This window comes from Hydra viridissima, unplaced genomic scaffold (assembly GCF_058129835.1).
Source record: "Hydra viridissima isolate aposymbiotic clone 2 unplaced genomic scaffold, HvirCarnegie_v1 scaffold_8, whole genome shotgun sequence".
Lineage (NCBI taxonomy): Eukaryota > Metazoa > Cnidaria > Hydrozoa > Anthoathecata > Hydridae > Hydra > Hydra viridissima.
Window position 1 is genome coordinate 290,316 of NW_028324307.1, and position 13,648 is coordinate 303,963.

At 26.3% G+C, this 13,648-nt stretch overlaps 1 long non-coding RNA gene across 9 annotated transcripts; it reads right to left on the reverse strand.

Moving 5' to 3' along the window:
* Positions 1 to 7,873: 7,873 nt before the first annotated feature.
* On the reverse strand, positions 7,874 to 13,442 carry LOC149884404 (uncharacterized). Of its 9 annotated transcripts, none has more exons than XR_016455231.1 (5): positions 13,223 to 13,442; positions 10,678 to 10,722; positions 10,243 to 10,339; positions 9,224 to 9,389; positions 7,874 to 8,071 (listed from the first exon to the last, which is right to left on the reverse strand). It is a non-coding gene; the product is annotated as an uncharacterized LOC149884404 (long non-coding RNA). The 9 variants fall into 9 exon arrangements; XR_016455230.1 differs by lacking the exon at positions 13,223 to 13,442 and adding an exon at positions 12,758 to 12,906; XR_016455232.1 differs by lacking the exon at positions 13,223 to 13,442 and adding an exon at positions 11,090 to 12,004.
* Between the last annotated feature and the right edge of the window lie 206 nt (positions 13,443 to 13,648).

Below are 13,648 nucleotides of genomic sequence, written 5' to 3' on the forward strand. Positions count from 1 at the left end.
TATGAAGTTTTTTATCTCCTGATGGATTTTTTAGGAGTGTAGAAAAAATGGTACACAAGAAAAAAAAAAAAAAAATAGTATGCTTTCTCCTTTGGAGTATTGCAAAAACTAAAGGTATATTGGTTTCTTATAGATAAATAAATAGCTGAAAAGATTCCAAAAAAAAAAAAACCATTTCCAATCAGAGAGCAGAAAAATATATTATATTCTTAAGAGTGCAAAGTGTGTGTACTGGCTTTGATCTTTTATTAAAAAAGGACACTATCTTTCAAATGGCTGAAGCAAGAACAAGGCCGCTAGAAAAAAGTCAAAACGAAAAAGAAGCAGATGTGAAAAAGCTTTATGGATTTCTTTAAGGTAACTGATTAAGCGAAAGACTTTTATGCCTGTGTTTTTAACAGTATTGAGGGAGTAATTCAGGTTGGAGTTAATAAGTTTAATGAAAATGAACCGTTAGTTTTAACTTGATAAAAATATTCAATTACACCTTTGTTTTATTTTCGATATCAGAATTTCTGTATGTTTGTCTTAAAATGAGATTTTGTAAAAAAAAAAAAAAAATAAGTTAATAAGAATTCAAATAAACTTTTGTCCAAAACATTAATGTGTCATATTTTAGTGAATAAATGACCCCTTCATGTTTGGGACAATGTAATCTGCAGTATGCCTAGAACCGGTATGGCATGAAAAAATGTCTCTTACGATTTTGAAGAATAGGTGCGCTTACTAACGTCTAAACGTTTTGGTAAATAAAAAGAATAGTTAGATATAGTACTCCATAATTACAAAACTATAATTTATCAGAAAGGAAAAAAAAGGCAGGTTTTTAAACAAAAAAATGTCTCAGAAAAAATTATTTGAAGTTTTTGTCACCGTACCGTATACAAATTTCAATGATTACTTTATGCATGAAGTGCTGTTTTCGATAACTGGCCGTACCAACTTTGCTCTTACCAGAAAGCTAGAATGGTAACCATTTCGAATAAGTCGTTTTACGATTTGTAAATACTAAACAACTCAATAAATTGAAAAGGTTTATTTTAAAAAACTTCATTTTTATATTATAAGTAAAAAATCCGAGTACTAAAACAATAGGGAATACAAGGTACTTATTTATTGAAGTGTTGAAATTCTCCACTTTTACGAAAACATTACCCCTGAAATGTTTTATCGAAGGCCACTACCATTCATTTATATGGAGTAAAAATAATCTAGATTTTAAAGTGCGAAAACTCTAAATTGAAAATAAAACGTGGAAAAACATTTTGTCATGTGAAACTTATTTGGAGATCCAGCAAAGGGTTCTTGCACTAAACCATGGATTTTGATGAAAAACGGATTCAACACAATCCTAAGCCTAAAAACTTTTTCTATCATTTTAAAGTTAGTCCTTGTTTTAAGATCAAAAGATTGTAATGTGTTATGAACTGCGTGAACCTGGAAAAACTGTCACTTATTAATCGGCTACAAATAAAAAAATGGAACATAGCACCAAAGAAAAAACCAGAATATGGCGAAATACACAGTGATTTTCAATCAATAAGGCTTGACTACATTGTAGCACAAGTTTCAATTACATTGGAAGCAATTCAATTTATCAGATGTCGCTTATTCTGATTACTTTTTCGATCGATGAAGTAAGGTCTTTCTGAGCATCACTTTGATCTTAAGAAGTTGTTGAAAAATCAACAAATGGATTGCATTGAAAAAAAAAAGAGATTTTTTGCACGGTTAAATCTGCACGATGCCAGAAAATTTTGAAATATAATTTTAGCAGTTTATAAATTAAGATTGATGATATGTTTAATAAAGTTTGTAACTGCGCAAGCGCAAGACGAAAGTAAACAATTTATGGCTGCTGAAAGCTTACAGCAATTTTTTATTCACCTGAAGGTGTTTTTTCTTAATTTTGCCTTTTTTAATCTTATTGGGATAAAAAAAAAAAAATGACAAAATTAAGCGAAAATTAGGCTATTTACAAATAATCATTTAAGAGATTAATGGTAGAATGCAAGGAGCGAACTTATGTCAAGTTCGACTTGAATTTTCAAATTAGACTTTGTTAAGTAATTAAGACTTCGAAAAGTAGCTTGAGCGAATGCGTAAACGAAATTGATTATTATGAATGCGTAAACGAAACTGATTATTATGAATGCGTAAACGAAACTGAATATTTTTCACGTTTGACTTACTCAAGTACGTACTTAAAATCTTCATGTTTCACTTACGCATTCGGTCAAACTAATTTTTGAAGTCTGACTTTACAAAGTCTAACTTGAAAAATCGAGCCAAACTTGACTTAAATTCGCTTCTTGCATTCCACCCTTAAAGTATGACTAAAATATCATCGGTTTTTCCTGAGCGTCTCAAAAAAATGGGAGACAAGCTAGGAGAACCGTTCTGATAATAAAAATATTTTTAATAAACCGTTTTTCACAAAGTTTTTAATTAAAGAACAAATGTTGCGATATTAAACAGTAAAAATCTTTTAAAATGCAAACGAACGAAAAAAAAAAAAATTGTGTTTGTATTACTTTTAGAGATGGTTTATCATTAGAGAAAAAAGTATTTTAAAAAGAAAAGAAAAAAGTTTATTGAAAGAAAAAAGTCTATTAAAAAAGAACGAGTCAAGCTTTTTCTTAAAAAAAAAAAAAGGAAAAGTACAAAAAAGAAAAAAAAAAAGAACCCATTCAATCTGAGGAATGCAACCCCTTCAAATTTCATACAATTTTATTCTTGTACTCTCTAGTTTTTTTTATAAAATTTTCAATCATTAAACTTGATTTCATAATCGAAAGAGTTTCTGAATTCTCTTAGTGTTTCTTCGACTTTATCAATATTACTACTAAGCCATTTACTTACAAATTAAATAAACTTTACAATGTTTTTAATAACTCTTAAGTTTTATCACTTTCTCCAGCTTTATTTTTTTGATTTTAAGCGACCGCGGTAAGTCAACCTGATTTCAATTTTTAAACTTTCATTTTTTAGCTTTTGAGTAGGAAAATTGATAAATCTACGGCTAACGAATGAACTCTGTAAAATGTTATTGGTGCGACTTTCTTTTCAAAGTTTTTTCAACTTGCGTTAAGTATTTCCAGCGCACTTCTTTTCAAGATATCTTCATTTTGAAAAAAAAAAAAAAAAAAAAAAAACATGGCATAAAGTTTTTTTGAACAAAAATTATATTTAATGTTCGTAAAACTGGTTCAAACCAAATGACAATCCAATCAAACAAAGAAATGGAGCCAACTATTGTTTCACTTTTAAATTTCCTTTTTTTAAAGATCAGAGTTTATGTTAAAATTAAAAAAAAAAGCTCTGGCAAACAAAACCGAAAAGATCTGAAAAGCAATCCTCCTCAATCTATTTGAAAAAAAAAGGTTGAGTTTTCAAACAACTTCATTTTTATAAGGAGTCTAAAAAACTAAAAAACTAAACTTTAGTTTTATAAGGAGTTGCTGAAGGTTTTTTAAAAAAGTTTAAACACACGTTTTTTTTTTCTTCTTTTTTTAACAAGAAACTAAGCAAATGAGCCTTTGTACCAGAAAGTTTCTTATTTTGAGAGTACTTTTTTTACAGCTCTTGTACTTAAAGTTTCTTAAGAGTTTCTTAAGTATCAAAAGAGAGAAAAAGTAAATGCTATTTGAAAACATTTTAGCAAATAAGATAAAATGCTTTACTGTCAACCAAAATTAATTGAATTCTATCAATGACATTCAAAGTAATATAATCCTCAAGTTTGTCCCTGAACAAAACAAAAATTAGGAAACATTTCTCGAACTCTTAATAAGATAAGTTTCTTATCGAAAAATAACTTAGTACTAATAGTTTATCAAGATTTTGAGGCTTCTAGTACAAGAATCATATTAACAAGTTTCTTATATATAAAAAAAAATGTGTACGCTACTTAACTTTCAAAAGACTTTCTTGATGGCATTAAAATTGTCATACCATGAATTTTTTTAATTGTGTTCCAACAATGATACCAGCCTTAATCTTTGGCTTCGAATACTGTTAGAAATAATTAAATGCTGCGGACTCTTTTCTATAGCTGTGAAAAAGTGCTTTACGAGTCCTAGCTTTATGTGCTGTACAGGATCAATAACTTCCAAATTCCGTAGGAGGCTCACATTTAAAGTTAATTCTTTTTTATTGAGAGTTAGGTCCGCTTGGCCGGTCTCTTCTGCAGTTATGTGCCTCTACGTCATTTTCCTACGCCCAACAAGCGAAGTTGCCATAAAAACCTTGTGAACCCGAATTTGTAAAATGGTACTCTAGATCAGTGTAATACCCGGGGCTTAAATAAAGAAATTTCAGGATATATTGCAGAAGTGCGTTCTTCCCACTTTGACGTTTGGAGTGGTCCTCAATGTAACAGTTGGCTGAGTGGTCAGTGTCTCCTCTTAAACAGCCTGTAACTATTGCATATGGAATTATAAGAAGAAAAAATACTTTATGCACATGGTTTTAATTACACAACCTGTTTACAAAACAAGTTCTACGAAATAGATTCCTCTTTGCAGTAGAATAACCTGGGGTATTCTAAATAGATGAAGAATTCTCACAGTTCCAGAAATTTACTAGCACTGGATGTAAATCACGTATATCTTCGAAACAGATAAGTTTTAAGATCTCTTATACAGACTAAATAACCGAAGTTTTCTTTAGAACAATGGTCATTTTAAAGTTCTTTAAGACGGTGAGATAAGAAAATAAACTTAAAGACCAAATACAGTGAAAATCCTTTATTTTGTTACTTAATACTATATTTGTTGTGAGAGTTGATAATGCGAGAGCGTAAATTTTTAACCTTTATGATAATGTGCTTGTTAGGTTTAGTTATATTAGGAGTTTGGGTGTTTATGGTTGGATTGTTGGGTTGCCCAAGTGTATGTGGGTAAATGAGTCTTGTCTAAGTGTTTGTGTAATGTAATTTCGCATTTTTATCTTCCGTAATTCAAATTGCTATTGCGAAAGTTGTTCTTGCGCAAATTCACCTTCCGTAATGCGTTATACGAAAAAAATAAATAATTATTATTCCGTAATAACTCTTTACGAAAAGAAACTTGCGAAACAAAGCATTTCGAAAGAATACTTGCGAAACAGTTCCTTACGGAAGGAGCGTTTCGGAATGTGCGCTTACGGAATAGACTCGAAAGAATTCATTAAACTGTTATACACAAAAATATTATTATTTATTATTTAAATAATGTTGCTAAATGATTCTTCGATAGTTTTTACATATATATCTGTATATATATATATATATATATATATATATATATATTTCGTAAGATAATTTTATTGAATTACGAAAGATAAAAATGCGAAATTTTCGTAAGTTTTTTTTTGCGGCGAACAACCCTAATGCAGACGCTTCATTTTTACGAACCATTTATTATATTTGGCCGTTTTTTACCTACACAAAAAGGACTCTGATTCACATCTTGACGCTGAATTAGAATCAAATGACGAAGAAGAAAATAACAATTTTGATGGAAATAAACATTTGCGAATATTGTAAAGAAGACAATGATGATAGAAAATGATTTCCATCAAGTATTTAGAGAACTCGAGAATTGGATAAATTTGTCTGGAATTCATGGTTTTTGGTTTTACTAAATATATCTGTATATATATATATATATATATATATATATATATATATATATATATATATATATATATATATATATATATATATATATATATATATATATATATATATATGTATATATATATATATATATGTATATATATATATTTCGTAAAGTAATTTTACGAGCTGATGATGCTGGTAACTATAACCCAGCGAAAATTTCTCATAATAAATTAATATTTGTATTTAGAGAATTCGTATTATTTGATGTTTATTATTAATATAACATACACTCTTATACAAGATGTCAACATTCAAATCATATATATATATATATATATATATATATATATATATATATATATATATATATATATATATATATATATACAGTACTGTGCAAAAGAAAGTAGTACCTAAGAGAATTTTTATTTATTCAAGATAAAATGTCAAACAAAATGAAATTAAAACAAAGATATATGTACAAACATATTTTTTATTAAATTGTGTAATATAATACAAGTTTTATTAAAATATTTAAATTTATAACTATACATAGAGACTTAAATAATATTTAGTGTGACCACCATTATTTACAATAACATCTTGGAGCCTTTTAGTTATACTTTTATACAGATTTTCAATAAATGTGATGGGGATATTATACCATTCTTCTTTTAGAACATTCCAAAGTTCATTTACATTCTTTGGCAACCTTTCCATCTTCTTTCTGTCTAAGTAGTCCCACACATGTTCGATTATGTTCAAATCAGGGCTCTGAGGAGGCCAAGGCATGGTTTTAAGCACTCCCTCCTCTTCCAGATTTGACAAACAATTTTTAACTAATTTGCAAGTATGTTTGGGATCGTTAACCTGTTGTAGGAGAAAATAATCCCCGATCAGTTGTCGTCCAGAAGGCACAGTATGATTATGTAAAATATTTTTATATTTTTCACCTGTAAGCTTTTCTGTTATTCTAACAATGTCCTCTACCCATTTTATTGAAATACACCCCCAAACTTGAATATTCCCCCCACCATGTTTGATAGTTGATGCTAGACATGGCTCTTTCAATGCCTCTCCCTTTCTTCGCCTAACATACTGACGTCTATTCGTCCCAAATATTTGAAATTTAGATTCGTCTGTAAGCAATACCTTGTCCCGTTGATTTTTCTGCCACTCTTTGTGCTCTCTGGCGAACTTTAATCTTTTTTCTTTATTACCTTTGCGTAGTAAAGGTTTTTTAATATCTACACAGCCTTTTAATCCAGATTTTATTAGAGATCGTCGCACAGTAGATGCATGTACTAAAGTTCCACTAGCTCTTTTAAGATCTTGAACGAGTTCTGCGCTTACTTTCTTGCGATTTCGTAGCCCTCTTCATGTAAAACAATAATGCGATTTCTGTCATTTATTGATATCTTTGGCATTTTATTAGTACTGAAAAGTAATTTTATTATAAAACAAAACTTTTGAAAAAAAAAAAATGTTTTTAGACAAAAAAATCTGTAATTAGCGCGAGAACTCAACAGTAACTAAAAATTCTTCGCCACATTCTTATTTATCAAAAAATATTTAACAATAATATATTTAAACAAAATAAATAAATAGTACAGCGATTGATGTAATCAATTTCTAGTGTTGATCCTTGTCCGCAATAAATGAGCAAACATTATAAGTGGGTGAAAAATGATACGAGTTAAAACCATCTAATAAATATTAATAAAAAAATTATATTCCCAGTCGGCAAATTTAGTTGTAAATGCGCATTAGAAACTCGTTTAACTACGTATCGTTGTGGTATGTATGTTAGCCATTTTATCGTGTCGAACACGCATTAGAAATACGCATTAGATGCGTATAAAGACAGGTATACAATACGACGCCTACTGAGTATCAAACTCGCATTTGAAACTCTTGTAAACACGTATAAAACACGACAATCAGAGAATATTCAATACGATATTTTGCTGGTATTACATGCGCATTTAAAACTTTCCAGAATACGCGTTATTTACGAATATATGTTAGCCATTTTATCGTGTCGAACGCGCATTAAAAATAGACATCAGATGCGTATTAAGACAGGTATACAATACGACGCCTACTGAGTATCAAACTCGCATTTAAACACGTATAAAACACGATAAACATAGAATGTTCAATACAATTTTATTAACTAATATGAATTAATAACATAATGATAATGACTAGCAGTAAACAACCCGTAATATGGATTATGAGTTATTAAATCATTAATAACAATAAAAACACATTAATAACTTGATATATTATCTGAAAAACTAAATACAAATTTATCTATAAATATTTTAACTTTGATTCCCTAACAGCAACGTCATTGCTTATAGTTAACGACATAAAGACCGCATTAACATCAGTTGAGTTCTTTTTAAAATCTGTCACAACACAGGTACCAGAAAAGGGAAGTCAAGCAAAGCCTGCAAATACCTAAAAAAAGAAATGAAAAAATAAATTACAATTTTTAATTACAAAAGTAATATTTGCATTTTATTGTTAGTAGAAATAGGATAATAATAATAATAATAATAATAATAATAATAATAATAATAATAATAATAATAATAATAATAATAATAATAATAATAATAATAATAATAATAATAACAATAATAATAATAAATATAATAATAATAATAATAATAGCAATAATAATAAGAAATATAATAATAATAATAATAATAATAATAATAACAATAATAATAATAAATATAATAATAATAATAATAATAATAATAATAATAATAATAATAATAATAATAATAATAATAATAATAATAATAATAATAATGATAATAGTAATAATAATAATAACAATAATAATAAGAAATATAATAATAATAATAATAATAATAATAATAATAATAATAATAATAATAATAATAATAATAATAATAATAATAATAATAATAATAATAATAGTAATAATAATAATAACAATAATAATAAGAAATATAATAATAATAATAATAATAATAATAATAATAATAATAATAATAATAATAATAATAATAATAATAATAATAATAGTAATAATAATAATAACAATAATAATAATAATAATAATAATAATAATAACAATAACAATAATAATAATAATAATAATAATAATAATAATAATAATAATAATAATAATAATAATAATAATAATAATAATAATAATACTAACAATAATAATAATAATAACAAGATTATAAAAAGGCTAGACAACACAATATAGTAACACTGGCAAATAGCACCACAACTTAATAGGATATTTTATTAACTTAAATACATGGTCTAAAAAGATTTTATTTATTACAATATTTGAACAATCAAGGGACAATTATAGTTAAACAATTTGAGCAACTATATCATAAAATAGCAAGCAACTTGTAAAATATTTCTTATAAATGTGTGGTATTAAGAAATACGTAAGAGCTCACTAATTACATAAGTTTTATTAAATCTCCCTCTCATCTGAGAGAGGGAGGGAGAGAAAGAAAGTGTTTCCAAAGCAGCATGTTAACAAAAGTAAAAAAACACGTAATAAATAGTAGTAACTGGTTTTATCATGTTACCAGTAAACAAAATTATTTTTACCTTGATTAAAAGCTAATTTCCAGCATTTCTTAATTAAGCTCCAGCTTCTCTGTAACTGTTGACTAATGATTAATAGAGTAAATATCACATCATACTAAATTTACAAAATTAAAACCATGTTTCAACAGTAAGCTAACTAATCAAGAGATGACAAAGGGAAGACAAACTAAAAAAAAAAAAAAAAAATAATAAATGAAAAAAAGAATATGATTATAATAGAAATTGTAAAAAAATTTAAATTATTTAAATTTAAAAGTGTTAATTGTTACTATAAATAGTTAAACTCATGCTTTGCTTTGTACTAAAGTGTCTAAAGTAAAATCAAAATAACAGACATTAACACTGCTTGACACTGAATTCTGTCAAGTAAGTTTTCTGCTAACCAAGCAGCATTTTTTACATTTTAACAACAATTAATTTCATCCAGCCTAGATCTATTTTTTTCATTTGACAACTTTTTTCAAGTTGCCTATTAGCATTTAAATTAGTAACTTTGTTGAGCCTAATACTATCTATTTCAATTTCACTATTATCATTAAACATATTACCAGTAATCTTACTATTGTTACAGCTGAATGAATGAACATAAAAGAATCTTACAAATTGTGATCTTTTCTAATCAAAGACTTTATTTAAACTTAAGATTTATTGAAGTCCATATCTTTTTATATGTTTATACACATTAGTCATTTATCAAAAATATTAAACAATATTTATTTACATCAACTATTTTTAATTCAACAAAGAATCTAGACTGCAATGCAAAATGGAAAAATATCATTTTTTTTTTCAACTACTTTCTAAAGGAATTTTTTTATTATTTCTATTCTGTTACTTTTTCTAAGAAAGAATATTTATATAGATACAGAGAAATATAAAATATACTGAAATATAGGCAGATTTATGTTTATAAACTTTCATGCCAACAGATTACAGTCAGTTTTCCATAATAAATACATAAAGTATATACCTAATATGAAGTAAATCCAATATAAAATAAAACAAAATCGTAAACTTACTCAAATCAGTATCAGTTACACTGTGTGAAGTAACTAAAAAGCACTTCAGTTCTTTTCAATTGCTCTAAAAAATAACTTTCAGCTCTTTCCAATTGCACTAAAAAATAAAACAAAACTTGCTTAGCTGAGTTGCCTAGTTTATAAGAATCTGAAAACAGATGAGTAAAAAACCAAGAACAAACATTTATTTATTAGAACTACTATATTTTAAGCAAATTAAATTAAACAAAGAATAACGCCAATTCTCCTTAAAGGCTAAAAAAAAAATTTTCAGCTCAAATTTGCTTGCAGACCTTGCTTGTAAAACCATGTGAATAAGAAACACATTTAGAAAAGCCTAGAAACTACTTAAAAATGACATATGGAACATTGAAGTTGGAACGTTGACTGGACTAATTATTAACAGATGTTTTTAAAAAATTCATATAAATTTACATATATTTGCTCTTTTATATCGTATAAACCCATCATATGATAAATCTGAAACGAAAAAATGTAATGGATAAGTGGATAAGTAAATACAAAGAAAAACATCATATATGAATCATAAATCAATATATCTGATAGAGATAAGATGTCATGATAAGAGAGTAGTAGTTGTTAAATATTATTATTTCATGTTAGCTTTTAGAAAACAATTCATGCTGGTATGTCATGGTTCTAAAAATTCAAATTGAGATATAAACAAAATGTATATACGGCAAACTGATTTTTCTTGAGTGCCTTTTAGTAAATGATTAAAAGCAGTGAGTTTCAATAATAAAACCACTTATATTTTTTAACAATAGACACCAACATAAAGGTGAGCCAAATGTAACAACATTAGTAACATAAATAACAACTTTACGCAAAATCTTGCTCAACATGTTTGCCAAGTCACACACTTTGAAAACATGTAAACAACATAATATAAACATATATGCTAACTATAAAACACAATATATTTATTTAACTTTACATAACATATATAAATACCTCATATAATATTTATATACACAACAGATACATTTTATACTATTTTAAAAACAAATTTATAAAACAATTATATAACACATATTACCACATACATATATTTATCAAAAACTTTTTAACTTTGAACATAATATAAACATATATGCAAACTATCAACATATATAACTTGAACTGCGCGAACAAAAAATTTAAAAACAACATGAAAAAATCTAAAAAGATTCATATATATATTCATATATAAAGACATATTTTGTAATAAAATATCAAATTATAATCATATTTAATTTAAATCAAACTCTTATCGAATAAAGAACAAAAAACAGATAGAAGAACTGCAATCCTTATAACAAAATTTAATGTTTAGCAACAATAAAATGTCAGTGTTGGCTCAAAATTTTAATTTATTTTCTAACTTTTCTAAAACAGAACAAAAAATTCTGTATATAATCTATATCTGATAAAAATAAGTAAATATTGCACTGATAATCAGTAAAAACTGTACTGGAGACATGTGATACTACTTTAGCAGAATGATATCTCTTCATATAACTTTTAATAATGCTGATTATGATATAGAAATTGAGATCATTTACTTAACTACTTTGGCGCTACTCGACTTTCTCCCCCCCCCCCCCCTAATTTTATGATTGATTCTGATAGAGAATTTTATGCTGATTAAGAATCGTATAAAAACATGGGTCTCAAAATCAATGGAAAGTGCTCTAATTCGAAGTCAAAGTTGTAAAAATCCCACTAAAAACCCTAATATTCGCCATTTTGAAAATATTAAGTTAATGATCTTTTAGCTGACAAAAGCAAATTATTAATAGCACGGTTTTTACGTTAAAAAATTCGTTAAAGTATGTTTATCTTGCACAATTTTTTGTGGCAATGAAAATAACCGTTTTTTGATTTATTAGAGAATAAACTATATTGCAAGTAATGTACTTTTGTAATAAAATTTAAAAAAGAATTTAACAGTTTTGTTTCCTAAAAGAAGAACTTTTGAAACTCAGTTCATTGTTGTTCTATCACATGTAAAGTTTAGAAAACGTAACCTTCAAACCGTTTTTTTTAATAAAAAAAACCAGCGTACAATACAATAATAATTATTCATCAATTTTTCTACATTATCACATTCTACGTTCAACCTTTATTTGAAATCTATTAATTTCATTTCGTTATAACACTTTCGTTACAATACTTTAAAAAAAATAATTATAAGGCTTATGGAAACCAGGTTTGTTTATTGCGCAATAAAACGGTAATTAATTTTCGTTAAAAATGAAAGCGTTTTGAAAAAAAAATGGCGAATATTAGGGTTTTTAGTGGGATTTTTTACAACTTTGACTTCGAATTAGAGCACTTTCCATTGATTTTGAGACCCATGTTTTTATACGATTCTTAATCAGCATAAAATTCTCTATCAGAATCAATCATAAAATTAGGGGGGGGGGGGAGAAAGTCGAGTAGCGCCGCTACTTTAGTATATGTATAACTAGAGAGATAAATAATACAAAATATCAACTAGTTTTGTAGCTACCTAGAGTAAAATGGTTTCATGTACAGGGAACTACTCCAACTATTATATTGCTGTAAACTTCCAGTTTATTAATATTATTGAATTTTCTATTTGGGCTTGCTCCATCAGACATTACAGCTCTTACTTTAAGTCCAATGGATTCCAATATACTATATATATATATATATATATATATATATATATATATATATATATATATATATATATATATATATATATATATATATATATATATATATATATATATATATATATATATATATATATATATATATATAGTATATATATATACATGTTTAACAACAGAAATATATACAGTTAAGGATAAATAACTTATACATAAAGTAATATAAATGCAATAAAGAAAAAAAATAATTTGTCACAGTTTTAAAGAACTTAGCAAAGCCAATTTATGGCAAAACCCAAGTATAACTAAGTATTTAATATTAACAAAATATGATTTACCAGCTTTACATAAACCAAATTTTATTTGAAAAAAACAAATGGGTTATTATGTGCTTTTTATGACAAATGAAATAATATGTGAAATATGAAAAACAAATCTTTCGGGTACGATATCGTACCCGATTATGATCAAATATAATATAATGCGTATTTTTGATAAATAAGTAGTATTGAACTCGAATTCGAAACTTAAAACTAAATGCGTATTTTTCTGGTATCAAAGGCGTTAGGCCCCGTTATATTCTATGATTAAATATATTAAATATATTATAATAATTAGTGTTTTAGTTACCTAGTTAATTATACGTATTTGATTCATAAAAGGTAATTAAATATTTATAATTAGCCGCGTTTCATAAGTGTTTTTCTGTTAAGAACCGTTTCATAAGTTGTGGTGCGTAAGAGTTTCGTTTCGAAAGAAATTTG